Source organism: Vicugna pacos, chromosome 12, assembly GCF_048564905.1.
Source record: "Vicugna pacos chromosome 12, VicPac4, whole genome shotgun sequence".
Classification (NCBI taxonomy): Eukaryota; Metazoa; Chordata; class Mammalia; order Artiodactyla; family Camelidae; genus Vicugna; species Vicugna pacos.
The window spans coordinates 16,025,626-16,042,814 of record NC_132998.1 but is presented as its reverse complement, the minus strand read 5'-3'; the positions used below and the strand labels follow the sequence as shown (position 1 = coordinate 16,042,814).

At 38.0% G+C, this 17,189-nt stretch overlaps 1 protein-coding gene across 3 annotated transcripts in view; it reads right to left on the bottom strand.

The window, feature by feature from the left end:
• The window catches only part of NELL2 (neural EGFL like 2), a 342,904-nt gene extending 326,706 nt beyond the window's left edge, over positions 1-16,198 (bottom strand). Inside the window, exons 1-2 of one of the 3 annotated variants that reach the window (XM_072972947.1) lie at positions 15,986-16,096; positions 15,096-15,223 (exon numbers count right to left, since the gene is read on the bottom strand). The gene's annotated coding sequence lies outside the window, so the exon portion shown is untranslated. The other 2 variants (XM_072972950.1, XM_072972949.1) reach the window with 2 other exon arrangements.
• Between the last annotated feature and the right edge of the window lie 991 nt (positions 16,199-17,189).

Here is a 17,189-nt window from a genome sequence, read left to right as displayed (position 1 = left end):
AGTGATGACCTTTAAGCCAAGGAAGGCCAAGGACTGACAGCAAACACCAGAAATTAGGAAGAGGTGAGAAAGGATTCTTTCCCAGAAACTTCTGAGAAAGCAAGACTTGCTGACACCTTGATTTCTGGCTTCCAGCCTCCAGGACTGTGACTGAATAAATATCTACTGTTTTAAGCCACCCAGTTTGTGTACCTTGATATGGAAGCCCTACAAAACTAACATAGTAGGTCAGTTCATTCACTCAGTGATACTTATTGAGTCTGCCATATGCCGGGCACCATACCAAGTGGTGAGGACGCTGCGAGCAAGGGCAACAAAGTCCCGGTTCTTGGGCACTTGTGTTCTTGCAGAGAAGACAAACATTAAACAAGCTACCATCCATTAAATTTAATGCAAACATCCTACCCAAAGTACCTCTCTCAAGTCATTCTCTAACACAATAGTTTAATTTTCTTTATAATCTTCATCAAGATAAAGAAATTAACTTGTTTTGTCCCTATGATTGTTATCAGCCTCCTCTCATTCCACCTCCAGCTTTTGGAAGAGTACATGACATTGTGGACACTCAACAATTGGTGAAAGAATGAATGACTGAATGAGTGAATGAGAAAAAGTACAAAATAAGGGTGTTTATTAAGGAGATGTGATCTTTACTAAAAGATCAAAACAGGCTTCCCTGTGGAAATGATACTTGGGCAAGAGTTATAAATAGAAGTTAACTGCTCACCAGGGACTAATGAGAATTAATTTGAAGAACAGACAGGAAAGAGTGTTTTAAGCAAAGAAAATAGCACTTATGAAGGCCCTGTGGCTTTAGAGAAAAGAACATAATACATCTGAGAAATTCATAATTGAAGGTGGCGAGGGCCCAAAAAGTGAAGGGAAGGCTACATCAGGGTGAAGCAGACAGGGGCCAGACCACTGACACCAGGTTAATCATTTTGACCTTCTACTAGTAGACAATGGGAAATCTTTTCAGGGTCTCCAGAAGAAGAATGAATAATCATATTTGCCTTTTAAAATTTTCCCTCTGGTTCCTGACTCTGTATTGGAGGAAGACAAGAGAGGACATAGAGGGAAAGTCTGCATGAGAGATAAGGGTAGCTCAGAGAAGGAAACTATCCATGGAGAAAAACACAGATTCAAAGATTGTATATGTATTAAAAAAAAAAAAAAACAAGCAGAAGATTGTGGTGGATTAGATGCAAAGGAGCAGAGGATGAGGACAAGGTTTCCGGCTTGTGCTGCTGGGTGAACGAGGTATCATTTCTTCTGATAAGGAACCGGAAGAGAATCGAGTAACAAAGGATGGGTAAGTTTAGTTCTGACCAAGTTGAACTGAGGTTGCAATGACATATCCACACGCAGATGCTCAGTGGGCAGGGTCACAGATGAGTCTAGATCTTGGCCAAGAGGGCTGGGCCAGAGACATCAGCATAAGGAATCACAGACCTAGAGATGGTAGTTGATTAAAGAATTCAGAGAGAAGAGAGAAAGGTCTTGGATTATGTCTTGAGAAACAAAAGCACTTAACTGTATGCTTAATTTCTTTACAATCCAGAGGAAATATTTTTTGTTTTCTTTTTTGTTTGTTTGTTTTGTTTCATTTTTGTTTTGGGGTGGGAAGTAATTAGGTTTATTTATTTGCTTATTTTAATAGAGGTACTGGGGATTGAACCCAGGACCTTGTGTTTGCTAAGCACACACTCATCAGTGAGCTATACCCTCCCCCTTACTTTCTTGAATATAAGCTCTCCACTGCCTAATTTGTTTTTTAAAAAAATTAAACACATACTGAAAAACATTAAATCTTATGAATTTTATTCTTAACATTGAGATCCTAAATTTCATTTAATGGTGATTATAAAATTTAATTTGCTTCTGGTATCTATCAGTGATAAACTTACAGCAGTTAAAGCACTTGGCATTTATTCTGTACACACGTCAACTCCACGTAAGTTTTGGATAAATATTCTTCATACAGGAAATCAACCTGCCTTGCAGTATTCAAGCTTCCAGTATAAACATCTTACATACAAACCCAACCCAAGAGAAGTTATTGTCACCAGAATGAATTCTCATTCCCTTCTCAGCTTTGAACTACTCTTTCATACTTGATATGCCTTTGGATTATTGAGAACTTCATAAATAGAAGAAAGGCAAGAAACAGAGCAATGACTTAATACCATGACTAACTCACAAAACTAACTTTGAGTTATAAGAGCGTGAAAACTCATGCAGGAGGCAGTAACACATACAGAGTTTTCTTTCCAGAAACTGCTTTTGAAATGGGCAACATTAGGGAATGTTTGTGGAAACCAATTTCCACTTAATTCAGAGGAAAAAAATGCAAATTTTAAGATGTCTTATTATTCAGAAAACAAAAGCTTATTTATAACCAACCCATCCTTGAAGAGCCTTTCATCTGAAAATGTATATATTCTGTTCCCTTCCATTATCTCTGATTCAAAAATTGATCATAAACACTCTCTCCTCCTCTCTCCTTACTGTTTACAAAATTAACTTATCAGTGTCAATTGCACAGAATCAGAGGAATTTTGGAATGCTAAGCCTCTTTAGAAGTCATTTGGTTCAATTTTATTTTCAGAGGTGAGGAAACTGAAACTCAGACATTAACTGACTTTACCAAAAACACATACTACCTTTGCTTTTCTTTGGTCAAACCAGTACATTACCATTTACATGTAATAATTCATCTTCCATATTTTGGAGGGAAGAGTTGTGCTGAACTAGACACTATCATTCTACACGAGTTTTACCCCACTACCAGTGAGCTTCACATTAATAATAGATGTCAACCAACTTCCTAATTATCATTTAATATTTACTGCCTTCCCAAATTATATATAACTCTGATGAAAGGATATCAATGCACTTTAGTTTGAATTTTCCTTCTTCCTTTTGCTTAATGAGGTGGTATCTAGACTGTTCCTTTACCCCAGGATAAAGTAAAATCTGTATTTTCATGATGAGTCTATCTGTACTCTAATTCATAATATAAAGGGGACTCTGGAGGGAAAATCATAAATCCTAACTCCTTATCACAAAAAATAGGAATTAGACTGCCACTGTTCCAGAAATCTCACTGAATTAAAAGGGTTTGTAAATGATGAAGTTTCTAAAAACTGATTACAAAGATATATTTCTTCTCCTCTTGAAGTTTATTCCTGTTTACTTCTCATGTCTCACAGTGGCTTTTGGAAATATTGCAATCCTCACTTCATGAACAGGGAAAGACATTCATTCCTGCTTTAATGAAGGAATTTCAGACATGAGTTTCTAAAGACAGTAATAGGGTATCACTATGGATACAAGGGAGGAACAGAAAATTTTCATTTAAGTATAATTCAACATCCACAAGCTCAGAATACGCATTTATATAAGGGGAGAATTAGGTATATATTTAAGACTTTCCCACGTTCTCATTCCAACTGAAGAAAATCCAAACTCTTTACTAAGTCCTAGTAGACCTGTCCCCATCTCGACACTGCCTAACTCCAGCCGCATCTCAGACCACCTCCTTGTTCATTACCCATCCGCCATGTACCCCTCAAAGATGACAGCTGACATCTGACTTCAAGACCCTTGCTTTAGCTTTTCCCAATGCCTGCAATATGCTTACTCTTTTTAAAAAAATAAAAAATTAATGAAGTATAGTCAGTTTACAATATTGCATCAGTTTCTGGCATACAGCATAATGTTCCAGTCATACATATACATACATATATTCAATTTCATATTCTTTTTCATTATAGGTTACCAGGAGATACTGAATACAGTTCCCTGTGCTGTACAGTAGAAACTTGCTGTTTATCTATCTTATGTCTACCAGTTAGTATCTGCAATGGAATATTCTTACTCTTGACCATCACATAGCAGGATGGCCTTCTTTGACCATCCTGTCTATACACACCTGCCCACCTCAAGTCTTTTCCCTTACCTTCAGGACATTTGTTACCATCCCAAATCACTGTTATTTTACATGTTTATTACCCATCCTTCCCTACTATATTGTAAACTAAATGAGAAAAGGGACTTAAATCCTGATTTTCTGTGTGATTCCCAGGCATGCAGATCAGTGTCCAGCACATAGCTGATGCTCAATTAATAGGTATTAAATGAATGTAAAGTTGATATTGGTCTAATGCTACCTTTTATTCACTCAACTACATTTACTGTCTACAATGTGTAAGAGAACTTGCGAAGCATTTCCTAACAGTAAAATCTTAAAATAGAATTCTTCATATTTCTAAAATCAGGAGGAAGATCAAATCCTAAAATTACAAAGCTTTAGTATTGAGCCTCAACTTAGAGATCATCTGGTACAGCTTCTTTATCCTTTATTCCCCACTAAGGAAACCAAGAGACAGAGATGACGGTGTCTTGCCCAAGAAAATACATTTCCTCTGTGTTTCTTGAAAAGAAGTTACTAAGTCAGATCCTCAGTGGAATATTTATAGCACTAACATATGAAGTTTGCTCCCCACCAATGAAGTAAAATTTACTATTCTAATTATAAACAGTATTACTATAATTACTATAATCACTTCTACAAAACCGTGGTGTAACGTAATATAGCATTTCATTTCCCAAATATGTGAATCACTAGGTCTAAAACACATACCGAATCCTTTAAACACCAAACAGATCAGTTCAGTCACCCAAATCCATAAACTCCATCAACTCTTTATCAGTTGACAGACTATCGCCTGCTTCAACAAACTGACAATAAAAATCCAGGACTACAGCCCCAAACGATTGAATCAGCAGTCCCGTAAAAGATATTAGTGCATACTGAGGCAAACATAATGGATTGATGATTTAATTCTGTGTGTAAGTTAAGGCTTGCAGCACCTCACCTCGCGCCTGTAGCAGCGGGTCGATAACTACTGAATCGAATATGTTACAAACACTAAGTAACCGACAAATGGCAGCTGGACAGATGGATGAAGGGCAGAACGACTGGATTCATGAAATCTTCTATCACCAGGCATGTGATGCTCTGCTTCTTAGCTCTCATTGTGCCTTGTGCAACTGACCCTTCTGGCCTCACATAGGGAGGCAATGAACCCTTAGAGTTGGGGTTAATTTAAGGTTAGAATACACTTTCTTAAGGCTTATTTTCTCTATGAAGATTTCAGTTTACCCAAGTCTGTATCGTCCACATGACCAGCTAGCTACTTTTAAAAGATATTTACAACTGGGCTTCCTTTAATAACTTGTACATACTTTGCAACAGAATATGCACAAAATCTCCATCAATAAATGGCACAAAAAGCCCTTCAGTGGTCATTTTAGTTTACCAAGTGTTTTTTAAAACTCGTATCTATTAAAAAGATAATATTTTGAAATAGAAACGTTTCATCTTTTGCCTGTCTGTTGGAAGGTAATGAATTTGGTGGGTTTTCAGTATTTTTGAAATTAATACAATCAGGTCTGCCCAGTAGAGCCATGGAAGCTTGTACTCTGTACACTGACAAAGTGACATAGGGGGAAGTTAGGGAGTGGGAGGAAGAAGGAAAAAGGAGCTTCCTCTTCTCCTGAGAGATGCTCTGCTTACTGCCTGTACCATAATAACTTAACTAATCCCCTTTGCACAAGCCCTTATATTGTGCCCTGAATAGACAACATTGAAATCCTAAGTTATTCCTTACATATTAAGAACAGTAAGTTTCATATTCAATGTGCAGACCTCACCAAGAGCTATATAACATGGTAACGACACACACGATATAAGTAAGAGGCTGTAATGGTTAAGACTCTGGAGTCATAGAAACCTGCATTCACGTGCTGGCCCCCACTCACCAGCCTCCTGGCCCCTGGAATATTATCTAATTTCCCTAAGCCTCAGTGTTTTCATCTGTGAAAGCAGAATAATGGTACTTGTTCCATACCATTATTGTGTGAATTAAATAAATGCTTGACGTGCCTGACTCACAGTAGACCTTCAAAAAAAGTAATCAGTAGTAGCAATAATGAGACTAGAAAAGGCTTAAATACTTCAGTCAGCAACTAAAAGCACAAACATATCTACTACTGTGAATTCAGCCCTTTGAAACTTAACCATGGCATTTCCACCCCCTCAACACTATAATATCCAAATAGGATTGAACGGATAAAAGGGACCCACAACCTGTCTTCTATTATTACAAGAGTTTTCTAATTAGCACATTGACTAATTCACTCCTTACAAATGTGCAATTCGTAAACACAAACTGTTGTCTCATTGATAACGTCAGTGATTTTATAAATGTAAATGCATTACAAACTCATTGCAACTAGACATAAGAGTCAGACACAGCAATGTACCTGTTTTCTCTTCATGTTGGACTTATTTAATTTAATAAATTTATGATTCTAACAAGACTATGTTAGGCATTAATTAAAATCTTTAGTTTACGGGGTCTACATGTAACTTTAATCCAGTATTGTCAAAGAAAATCTCAAAAATAAATCACTCTCCACATATTTTAAATCTGTCTTCTGAACACATTTTTTAGCAGTAACCATTTTTCCTTTTCATATTTAGTAGATTACAGGAAAGTAGCAGTGAAAGTTTGCCTTCCTGAGTAGATCCAGCCGAAACTGTGCTTTTGCACATAAAAGGGGTTCAGAATCGTTATTATAAATGGGATTTAACTTCAAATTTATACATAAATTTGGGGAAGTCTCAACTTTGAAACAATCATAAAATATTAAGAACAAACCTGAGAATTCGATTAAACACCAAAATATTTAGTTAAAAAAAAAATTAGTCCTTATATCTAGGATGTTTTTCTACATGAGGATAAACCAAAAAAAAAAAAAAAAAAGGCCCAGTGAATTCAACAACTTGCTTATTCTGAATACCCAAACTACAAATAGTATTAAGGAGCATAAAAATTTTATCCATAATGCTTAAAAAATAAATTCCTAATTCATATTTGAGTTAGATTATGTTTAACAATTTTTCTTTCTCTTGATAAACAATTGTTTAAATTGCAAAAATACACCCTATGATATCTCATTTCTGGTCATTATTCATTGGGTACTAATGCCTGTTATTGGCTAATTTATGGTTATCCCTATAGACCTCTTTAAAGTCAGACAGTAAATATGGCCTTTTATGAGGTGACAGTCTTATATTATTTCTTATAGGTCATTTTTACATGTAAAGAAATAGGGGGATGGGGGAGAGACTTAAAAAAAATAAAACCATGGGCTGCTAGACTCCAAATAATTGGAAGGACTGCAGCACCATCTTGTGGAATAAAGTGTATAATTAGTAAACCGCTTTGATTCCTTTAGGAAAAAAATGTGATAGAATTTCTTGGCCACCAACTGTAGTGTCTTTTAATAATTTATTATTTTAAATGCTTTAGTCTGGAATGTCTGTCAAACAGCAATGGATGGAATTAGCCTAGAGAAATAACATATATAATACAGAAACCAGGTGATTTATATCTACTTTACGGATTTCTAAAAAAATACAAGGTTAATATCTTTATTAGAGGTTGCTCTGAAACGAAAGAAGAAATCTGAAAAGAGTGGGAAAGGGGGTAAAGGGGTGGGAAAGGAATAAAGCTGGAGGTCTTGGCTTTTCTATCCTTTTCTTCAAATTAAAAGGAAATAGGGAAACCCTTAACACGGCTGCAGCACAGTTTCTGAAGGAATTACTAAGGGAGCATTTTCTTTAATATCTATAATCGGAAACAAGGGGATTAGTCAAGGAGGTGGGAGGGGAAATAAGGTTGATTGAGTTAAGATCAGAGCAGCACGTATGTCTTTCTTTCTTCCTTTTAGTTCAATTAACCAAAATATACTGAGTGACCACAGGATGCCCAGCACTTGCTAGGCAGGGGCAGTAAAACGGTGACTGATACACATTGTCCCTCCCTACGTGCACTTATGAGACTAGTGAAGTACACGGATCATTTCACGGTGAAGGGAGTGCTCAGGAAGGTCATCACGGAAGTTATGTTGTCTGTAGGACATTGAACAGAAAGGGGTAAAAGGGATAAGAGAAAGGGGAGAATATTTTTCACTCATTCTCCCAAATCAGTGGGTAGAGCCAAATGCCGAAACGCTGGGTGAACGCTATACTCAAACGTACTTTGCAAAGACTACAGACTTTCACAGACTGCCATGTACCCCATATAAACCCTAAAAAGCACAGAGCATGGTCCAGCCCTTCTGGGAATTAAACCACCTCTCCTTCCTTGGTGCTCATAACCTTATATGGAACTTAACTCCTTATGACTAATTCTGAACAGTATTTACCTGCCTGCTTCTCTTAAGGCTGTGAGCTCTTGGAAAATCAAGGTTGTCTTACTCATCCTATTACATTTAACACCAACCCCAGTGCACGTTCGGCACTCAACACGTTTGTTGAATTGAATCAATTCTATTTTACGGTAGTATTTGCGTTTGGCCACAGTGATAATCTCCGGGGGAAGAATGATGTAGGTATTCCTTAAGATACCGAGACCAGCACTAACCAATAACGGTGCTGATTCATTTCTAAGACTGTCACTTACCAAGCTCTTGTTTGGGGGTTTTCAGCCCCGAATCTATTTTAACAACTCCATCTCCTGAACAAACAAGGGCAGTGGATACAAGAAAAATTGTCTCTGTATCTATATTTGTGTTTTAAATTTAGGGGAGGGGGACTTGAGGATGATTTTTTTCTAAAATTTTCTAAATTTTCTTTATGTAATCAAATAAAAATTTTAAAATGTAGCCTGTTTAGTTGCTAAAGAACTAAACAAAAAAAAAAGTAGGGAAAATTAATATCATCCAAAAAGATGACAAATCTCTCAGTGTGGTACATTTCCCTCCTCCTCGCCTCTCTTCTCTCTCAACTCTTGACTCCCGCTGTTCCCAACCTATTTTTTAACTAAAATATGAACACCTTATTACAGAAGAGTTGGGAGCCACCACAGAAGAATTTGTTAAAAATCATTAACAAAGAGCAATCTGGAGTCCAGTTTGTCTTATTTGACTAACTTGTGTTTCTGTTTGATTTGGCCACATTTAAGCATTCACCTCAAGCTATCCACGTCCGCCTGCTTGACAGCAGAAAGCAAGGAAACTCACTGATCAACTTTTAACCAGCAAATGGAAGTAAAGCTCTCGAGAGAAACCACTATTAAACAAGAAGTTCAGCTTCTTTCAGGAGTGTCCTACACTTGCTGTGGTTGGGTGCTCAAACAGGGACGGCTGTCCATATGATTGTACTCTATGTATGCAGACCTAATTCCCAGCAACTTCACTTTTAAGCAAGGGAACAGTTTTATAAGCTGGTTTGCAAAGTAAAAATGTTTCGGCAATCATTAAATGAGAGGAAAAAAACCTTGATGTGAAATAATTCTATAGCTCTCTACAGGGTCAAGAATTTTGGCATCTGCTCTTAAAATGCATTGCCGAAATGAGGAACAGTCATGACTCACAGCAAATCTAATTTAAAATGCCATTCAAAGTGTACCTTGTAACACAAAGTGCTAAGTACAAAGCTCATATTACAATCTATTTTTTAACTCCTACTTTTGATTAAACAAGGGAGTTACACAAAAGGTCCAGGTGTGATACCTGGTACTTAACTGTTTCCTTCTCTTTCTCTTTGGAAGTAAGAGGCTGAGAGCATGTTTTTCATTTCCTTGGGAAAATTATCAAAGCTCTCTGAATTTCAGTGTCTTCCTGGGAAGGATAATAACATTACCTCATCCAGTCACTTTAAGGGATACAAGATGTAACAGAAGCCTAATAGTTAATTGTAAGTCGTTGCTCAGTAGAAAGTCACTATCACTATTAACACTGGAATTATTTTTTCAAATGGTTTGTTATAAACTGCATGTCCAAACTTCTAATCTTTACAATATTCAACAAAACCCAAATCTAAATAGACAAACTGCTCAAATCTCTCAGGTGTCATACAGAAAACCTCAAGGGTGGTTAAGCACCTTTATTATTACATGTTTCTAAAACATGTATTTGTTCAAAACATTAGCTTTGGGACTTTAATAATAAAATAGAATTACCCATCTTTATTCTAGTTCATCCTTCATCAAAAATCAGTTTCCAAAAAGAAAACCCAATTGTACCAATACAAAAATCCTAGTAGTGGCTGGTTGAAAAATCTGAGATCTTGTTGAAAAAGAGGAGAATATGTTTTTTAGCAGCTCAGGGGTAGTTAAGCTGAAAATGCCAAGGGAATTTATATCTTTGTGGTTGTTATTTCATTACTTTTTCCAGCAATTTTCCACTTGAATACGTTTTAAACTTGTAATTTAACTACACTTTATTCTTTATTGTATTTCAATCTGGGAGGCAGATTGAAAGTAATCAACCTAATCAAAGACCTGGAACCACCAAGAATTCTGGTCCTAGTTCTAGTATTGATTTAGCTCTTAAATTCCCGTTAATTAAATCAGGATAACAGCCTAACTGCTTTCAGGACAGTGTTGGCAAGGGCTCATCTACTTAATCTTGGAGTCTCCCTTCCCCTTTCCACTGCCAGCGCTCAGAAGACATTTGTGGGACTGAATTTATCACTGTAAGATTGCTTCCATCAAACAATCTGATATTAATAAAATTCACCATAAAAATAATCATAATTGACCTTCCTCTTTCCTACAAGCCGTGCCTATTCCCTTTTCCACAATGCAGTTCTAATTGCTTCATTTGAAGCCTATGGAATTAATTTAGCCTGGTTTTAAGTCACTCCAATCACTTCGGGAAGCCCAAGAGAGCCAAGGGTTGAGCTCTGAGTGCACTCTGTTATTTAAGACATAGTTAGAGACCCAAAGAAGAATCCAGTCAAGGAGCCTGAGAAGAAAGATGGACGATAAATCAAAACAGTTTGGTGTCCCAAAACCAAGTTTAAAAAAAGTTTCAAGAAGGTGGAAGTGATTGCTTGTGTTAAACACTGGGGACAAGCAGAGTAAGATGAGGACTGAGCATGGATCATCCAATTTGACAAGCTGGAAGTTGCTATTGGCCCTCCCAGGTGTGTGTTTTGGTGGAACAGTGGAATAAAAGCCTGATTAGAATTGTCCTGAGGGTGGGAGCTGAAACTGTCAAGACATTGTTTGCTATAAATGGTAAGTAAGTCGGTAGCCATTAAGAGATACAGGGCAGAGAAGCCAGGGAGCTTTCTTTTCTCTTTTTATTTAAGATTGATGCTTAATAATATAGCACTTTATAGCAGAGAAGAAAGAAGTCACGTAATGATGCAAGACAAAAAAGAGATAATTATGGAAATAAAGCTCTTGAGAATGTGAAGAGATGGACTCCAGTGCACAAGCAAAGGATTTTCCCAAAATGGGGAAAGAGACACTCATTGTAACAGACGGTCACAGATGGGGTAGGCTGGGTGGTGGAAAAACAGCTTTACCTTCTGTTTGCTTCTGCTTTCTCAGTGAGATAAGAAACAAAGTCATCCACGGAGAGTGAGGAGCCGGGAGGAGGAGTTGGAATTTGAGAAGGTGTGAAACAGTAATCTCTGAGAGAAAATGAATCAAGAAGGAAATGGGAACTGAATTGCAGAGACTGCATTAAGGCCCACTTAAGACGCACAGTCATAAAATTTAAGAGATCACTGAGAATAGTTAGATGTTTTTCTCCAGCCATCATCTGCAAGCTTGGGAAACGCTTATTGAATGTTTATTATGTGCCAAATGCTGTCTAAGCATTTTACTTTTATTAATACATTGAGCCCACAAGTACCCTAGACACACACAAGGAAACTGAGGCATAGAGATGTTAAGAAACTTTTCCGAGGCCACATAGCTAATAAATATTGGACCCAAGATTCAAGGAGTGCAGGTCCAGAGCTCACACCTGTAGCCATTAAGCTATCCTACCTTTCTGCAGTTATGATTAATTAGTATTGATTTCTGTCATCTGAGTAAGGCAGCGAGACAAGGAAGGCATGGATTGGAAGCCCCAGTTTAACAGAAGAATGATCATAGAGGCAGTGACCTGAAAAGAGAGGAGAGGTGGCTAGTGACTTGGATGTTAGAAATTGATGTTTTGAGGGCAGTAGAGTTATTCATAATGACAAAATTTAAGGTTTGACCATGAGAGCCGGCAGCTAAGGTCCAGGGGAAGGTGAGGAAAAGACTCTAAGAGAAAAGGTCAAGGAACTAAAAAAAAACAAGGCATTGGATGGATTTTCCACATGAACAGGAGCAGTGATGGAGAGAAAAATGTAAACTGAATGTAAAAATCTTCACCAAATGAGCAAGACTGACCAGGAGATTGAGAGATTACTGCAGGAAGTAAGCACGTACATAGTCAGGTTGCTTTGCTCCAAACAGAGGTTAACAATCTGCCCTAGTTTACCCAGAAATTTCCCAGTTTTAGCACTGAAAGTCCTACATTCAGGTCTTCCATGAGCTAAAGATTTTGAGAGAAGAGAAAGCATGAGATAGTTTCTGAAAGATACAATAAAAAGATAATACCTGCTCCATCCCCAGGCACTGGGTGATAAGGATGTTATAAATGTCAAACTTTATAAAACCATCATGTGGCAGGTACTGTTGCTCTAACTCCTCGTCTCAGAATAGAATGCTTTGCTCATATTAGTGGACTTGTTCGAGGCAAATTTCCAACACATTTTCCTTCCATTTTGTCTGACTTGTGCCCTTAGGAGTGGGGACCATGTTTCTTATCTCACTAAACCTAATACGCTCTGAAAGCTACACGTAATTCTCTATGGTCAATAAGTGTTGTAAGTGCCCGAATGGGCCCAATGGAAAACACCGCTTAGCTGAGAAAGTCATATCCCACTAAAGAGCCGAGCACTCAGGAGGTGACTGGTTTTTCAGTATCACCCTAATCTCACATCTGAAATGAGAAATACCTCGGCCCCAGAAACAGCTACATCTCCCACCCAACTATTTCAAAGACTTCTGCGCTAGGATTTGGAGAATCATAGTATTTCACAGATAGGAGAAACCTTAAAGATACGTTAGAAATTATTCAATAATGAAAAAGAATACATATATATATATGTATTTGTATAACTGAATTGCTTTCCTGTACCCCCTGAAACTAACAGTGTACATTAAACTACACTTCAACAAAAAACAAAATTTAAAAATTAAAAATCAAAAAAATTTTTAAAGAAATTATTCAGAGTCATGGAAACCATCTTCTCGATTGAATCCTTGCATAATCTCTCCATTCAGGTGATGTACTCAGTGTAGTTGCTGTGTATTTCTAGTTTCACGTGAGAGCAAATGCTGCATGATTTTTTCCGACTCGTTTTAGTACATGGGCAAAGTCTGTGTCATACTAAATGATTCCAAAACAGTGTGTGCATAGAGAAAGGCTGAAAGAGTAACTGAAGTATAATCCAAAAGCTGCAATGAGACCATCAGACCGGTCTGAGCTGTCTTCCAGCTCTTTCTTGCCTTCTTAACCGTACTTGTCTCTCTCCTGGCTCTTATCACTAAATTCCTGGAAAGCAAAGTATATTTCTTCAATTCCAGTTCTCCTTGGCTTGGAATCTGATCTCGGCTCACATTCTCCTAGAAGGTCACTAATTACCACTTGGATAATCATTTCTACACTTTTATTTTGAGCATAGAAAGAGTGAACTGTGTAACTAAATACACAGCTGATTTTTGCAGTACATTTGTTAGTCACACAAATTTATAAATCAGAAAAAAAAAATCCTTTGATGGAAACCACATATCCCAGTTTAGGGTTCAAACTTTGACCTGTCCAAATTCAGTACCCATCCTCCCTTGAAACTTCAGCAATATTTAAAATCATTTGCTATCTCCTCTTCCTGAAATTATCTCACCCCTGTTCTACTTTTTAAACATTTATTTCCTTATTTTTTTCTTCCTTCTACCTTCAAAATTAGTTCATTATTTTATACAATTCTTTTTTTAATTTTTATTTATTTTTTGTTTTATTTGGAGGGGGGAGGTCATTAGGTCTATTTATTTATTATTAGTTGTTTTTTTTAATGGAGATACTGAGGATTGAACCCAGGACTTCATGCATGCTAAGCATGAGCTTTACCCCTTGAGCTATACCCTCTCCCCTTATTTTACATAATTCTTGAACTTTTAGTAACAGTTTAGTAACATCTCCATCTGGATGCCCCACAGTCATCTCACACTCCATCTAAAATCACACTCATCTTTCTTAAATAAGACCAGCTCTTCTGAATTCCCTAATTTTGGTTAAGGAAGTGTGAACGAAAAATACTGCAAACCATATAAGTAAACAAAGAATGCTGAAACCATCAAGTTATCAGTGGCTGCCACCCCCCCCCCCCCAGTGAAGACAAGCCTGCAGCCTGCCCTCTGCAGCCACTCACAATGGTGCACCCTGAGGGCACTCAGAATAAGAAAGGACAGGATTCTGGCCCTAGATAGCTAGGTGCTTGTCAAAGGAATGAATTCAATGAGCCCAAATGTTTGCTTCCTCCCATACATAGAAAAGCGCTAAATTCTTTAACTCTAGATGCCTGGTTTTCTTTAGAGAGCAAGTATTCTTTTATTGTTCCAACTACCTGGTCTTTGTTGTAAAACTCCTATATATCCTGGCTCCTCCCCTACCCTCTGGAGCAGTTACTCCTAGCAATGTGGGAGGCTGTCATCCTGGGCTCGAACGGGTTCAAGTCCTCAGAAATGTCCACCAAATAAAACATAACTCTCAACTTTTAGGTTGTGCGTTTATTTCAGTCGACAGAAGCCACCAATGTTATGGCCACCCAAACTTAAAAGCTGTGTTTTTAATCCATCCTCATCAGTTAAAACGGACAACTTATTCCACCTCCATCATAGGTCTGACAGTCACTCCTCATTCACTTCTACAATCATAATTGCCTCAACTGCCACCTTCCAATTCATCTAGAATATTATTGCCTAATTAATCTTTCAAATCCAATGTCACGTCATCCTTTATCCAGAAACGTTTAAGAGCCTCCTACTGTATAAAATAAACTCAAACTACCTAACCTGGCACCCGAGCCCCTCTACTGTATATATTTCTCTGATAATACTTATCTTACAACTGAATCACGCCTCTTAGATTCTAACATCGGAAATAAGGAAGTCATAAATAATCAAAATTACCCTGGAAAAGTCCTTCGACAGGCGCTCCACTGAAGACAGCGAGTTGGTTCAGCACAGCCAATTTTCCCTCCAGCATTGGAACAGAGTCCTGTTTCTTTGGTTGAGCACCAGATGAAGTAGTGTGCTTGCTTTTAGGGTCCATTTTATATGAAAAATGCATATATGCATATCTTTAAAAATTAGAATCACACTCAGCTCAGTGCTATGCTTGAACTTGAGATGCCCCCAGAACAGAGACAAGAGAGGAAACCACAGATTCACGTCTTTCCTGCCATACTTACTCTAGGTAATGACTGAAAGGAATGCTGGGCAGTATTCAAATTCTAATTTTCTTTCTCTTCTCTTTCTGGGATTGCTTAGTTTGCTTTTGTTTTGCTAAGATGATGAAATTCCACTGTTACATCTTTTTCAAACGTTATTTCCTCACCCTGAACTCTAAGGTTAGGAATCCTGTCATACTCCTATTTACATTTTCTATAGCACTTAACACTGTTAATTGGTCTATTTTAAATATCATAATAAAATAATATCAATAAACTCAACTGGAGGCAGTGAAACAAACTTAAAATTGCTATTGATATTTGATATCCAAATACACATGTTAAAGTGTATATATATATATATTTATATACAGACATACATTTTTGTTCCAAAATAATAAGAATAATCTAGTTATTATATTAAATTAATAACAAGGAAATTACTGTAATGTCATTATGATTATGTTAAAATCAAAATGAAAGACTGATATCCCTACATTAGAACATGCCAGTAATATTTGCCAGTGTTATTTAAATATACCCCATAAATATACCCCAAAACATCCCAGAAAATAAGAATTGTACTACCCCATGTAATCTGAGTGTTTCTAGAGCTCTTTAAATATTTACCTTGGGGAAGTATAAGCTTTCCAGAGCTGCTTCTGGGGGTCAATTTAAATAAACTACCCTGTGCATTTTGAGGGACATACGGAAACAAATTTTGGCCTTGCTGCCACATCCTCTAGATACCTGTATTTGATTCTTCCTGAAATTTAGTGATAGAATCTACTCTGTAGCATCCGAGAGTGCACACTTGGCAGGTTTGAGGAGTCATCGTGAGTCGGGGCAGTGCTAGCGGACACGCCCCAGAAGCACCTGAAGGGAAGCTACGGGGGTGGCTCGAGGTGGTGTCACACCGCCTTGCTTCCCGGGGCAACACCCGCGGGGCTTTGACAGTGTTCCTGGGAGCGTTGGTCCCGGGGTTGACCGCTAGAGGGCTCGGGGGCTCTTCCTGCAGGCCGCCCCCTGGGGGCCGCGGGAGGAAACGGTCCGGGCGTGCGGTGACGTTTGCAGGCGGGACACCGACCAGGACCCGGCGCTGAGGCTGAAATAGGTGAACGCAGGCGGCGGACCTCGGGTATTTGGAGCCAGATGAGGATGCCTTCTGGGTCACTGATGCCTGGCATGCTTCGTAGAGAAAGACCTTCCCAGCTAGAAGCCTCTAGGTTTTCACACATACCCAGAGATGTTGCCCCGAAGGAGAAAAGTTGTACGTCGGAATTAGAAAGTAATAAAATATATACAGACTTTCGGATCTCGCAGGCGTGTTCAAATTCCAGCTTTGCCATTTACTAGCCTCATATGATGAGTAGTATATTTCAGCTTTCTAATCTCCAGTTTCCTTATCTGGAAAATGTAAAAGTACTTGTTACAGGCGATGCTTAAAAACAGAATACAGTCAATAAAAGGAATTTGTTCTTGTTGTCTTGTTATTTTTATTTAACCTCATAAGATTGGAATCTCGGAGACTCTGCGTATATCATCCAGTGCTGTTCCAAGCTACCTTTAATAAAATCTGGCATCTCTATCAGGATCCATCCAGACTCCAGACCAGTAAGAGTCAGACCTGCTGAAACATGAGGTGCCCCAGAAAAGTCCGCTCTCCTAAACCTGCCGTGTTTTGTACTTTGGGCATAGATTTTTAATAGTTCTGTTGAACATCAGGCTATAGCCTATCTACCTAACCTCCTACCTGGTGTAACCAGTTTATCTACACGGAACTTTCACCTGCATGTCTGGTACCTTTGGTTTCCAGAGGGACCAGTAGCCTCAT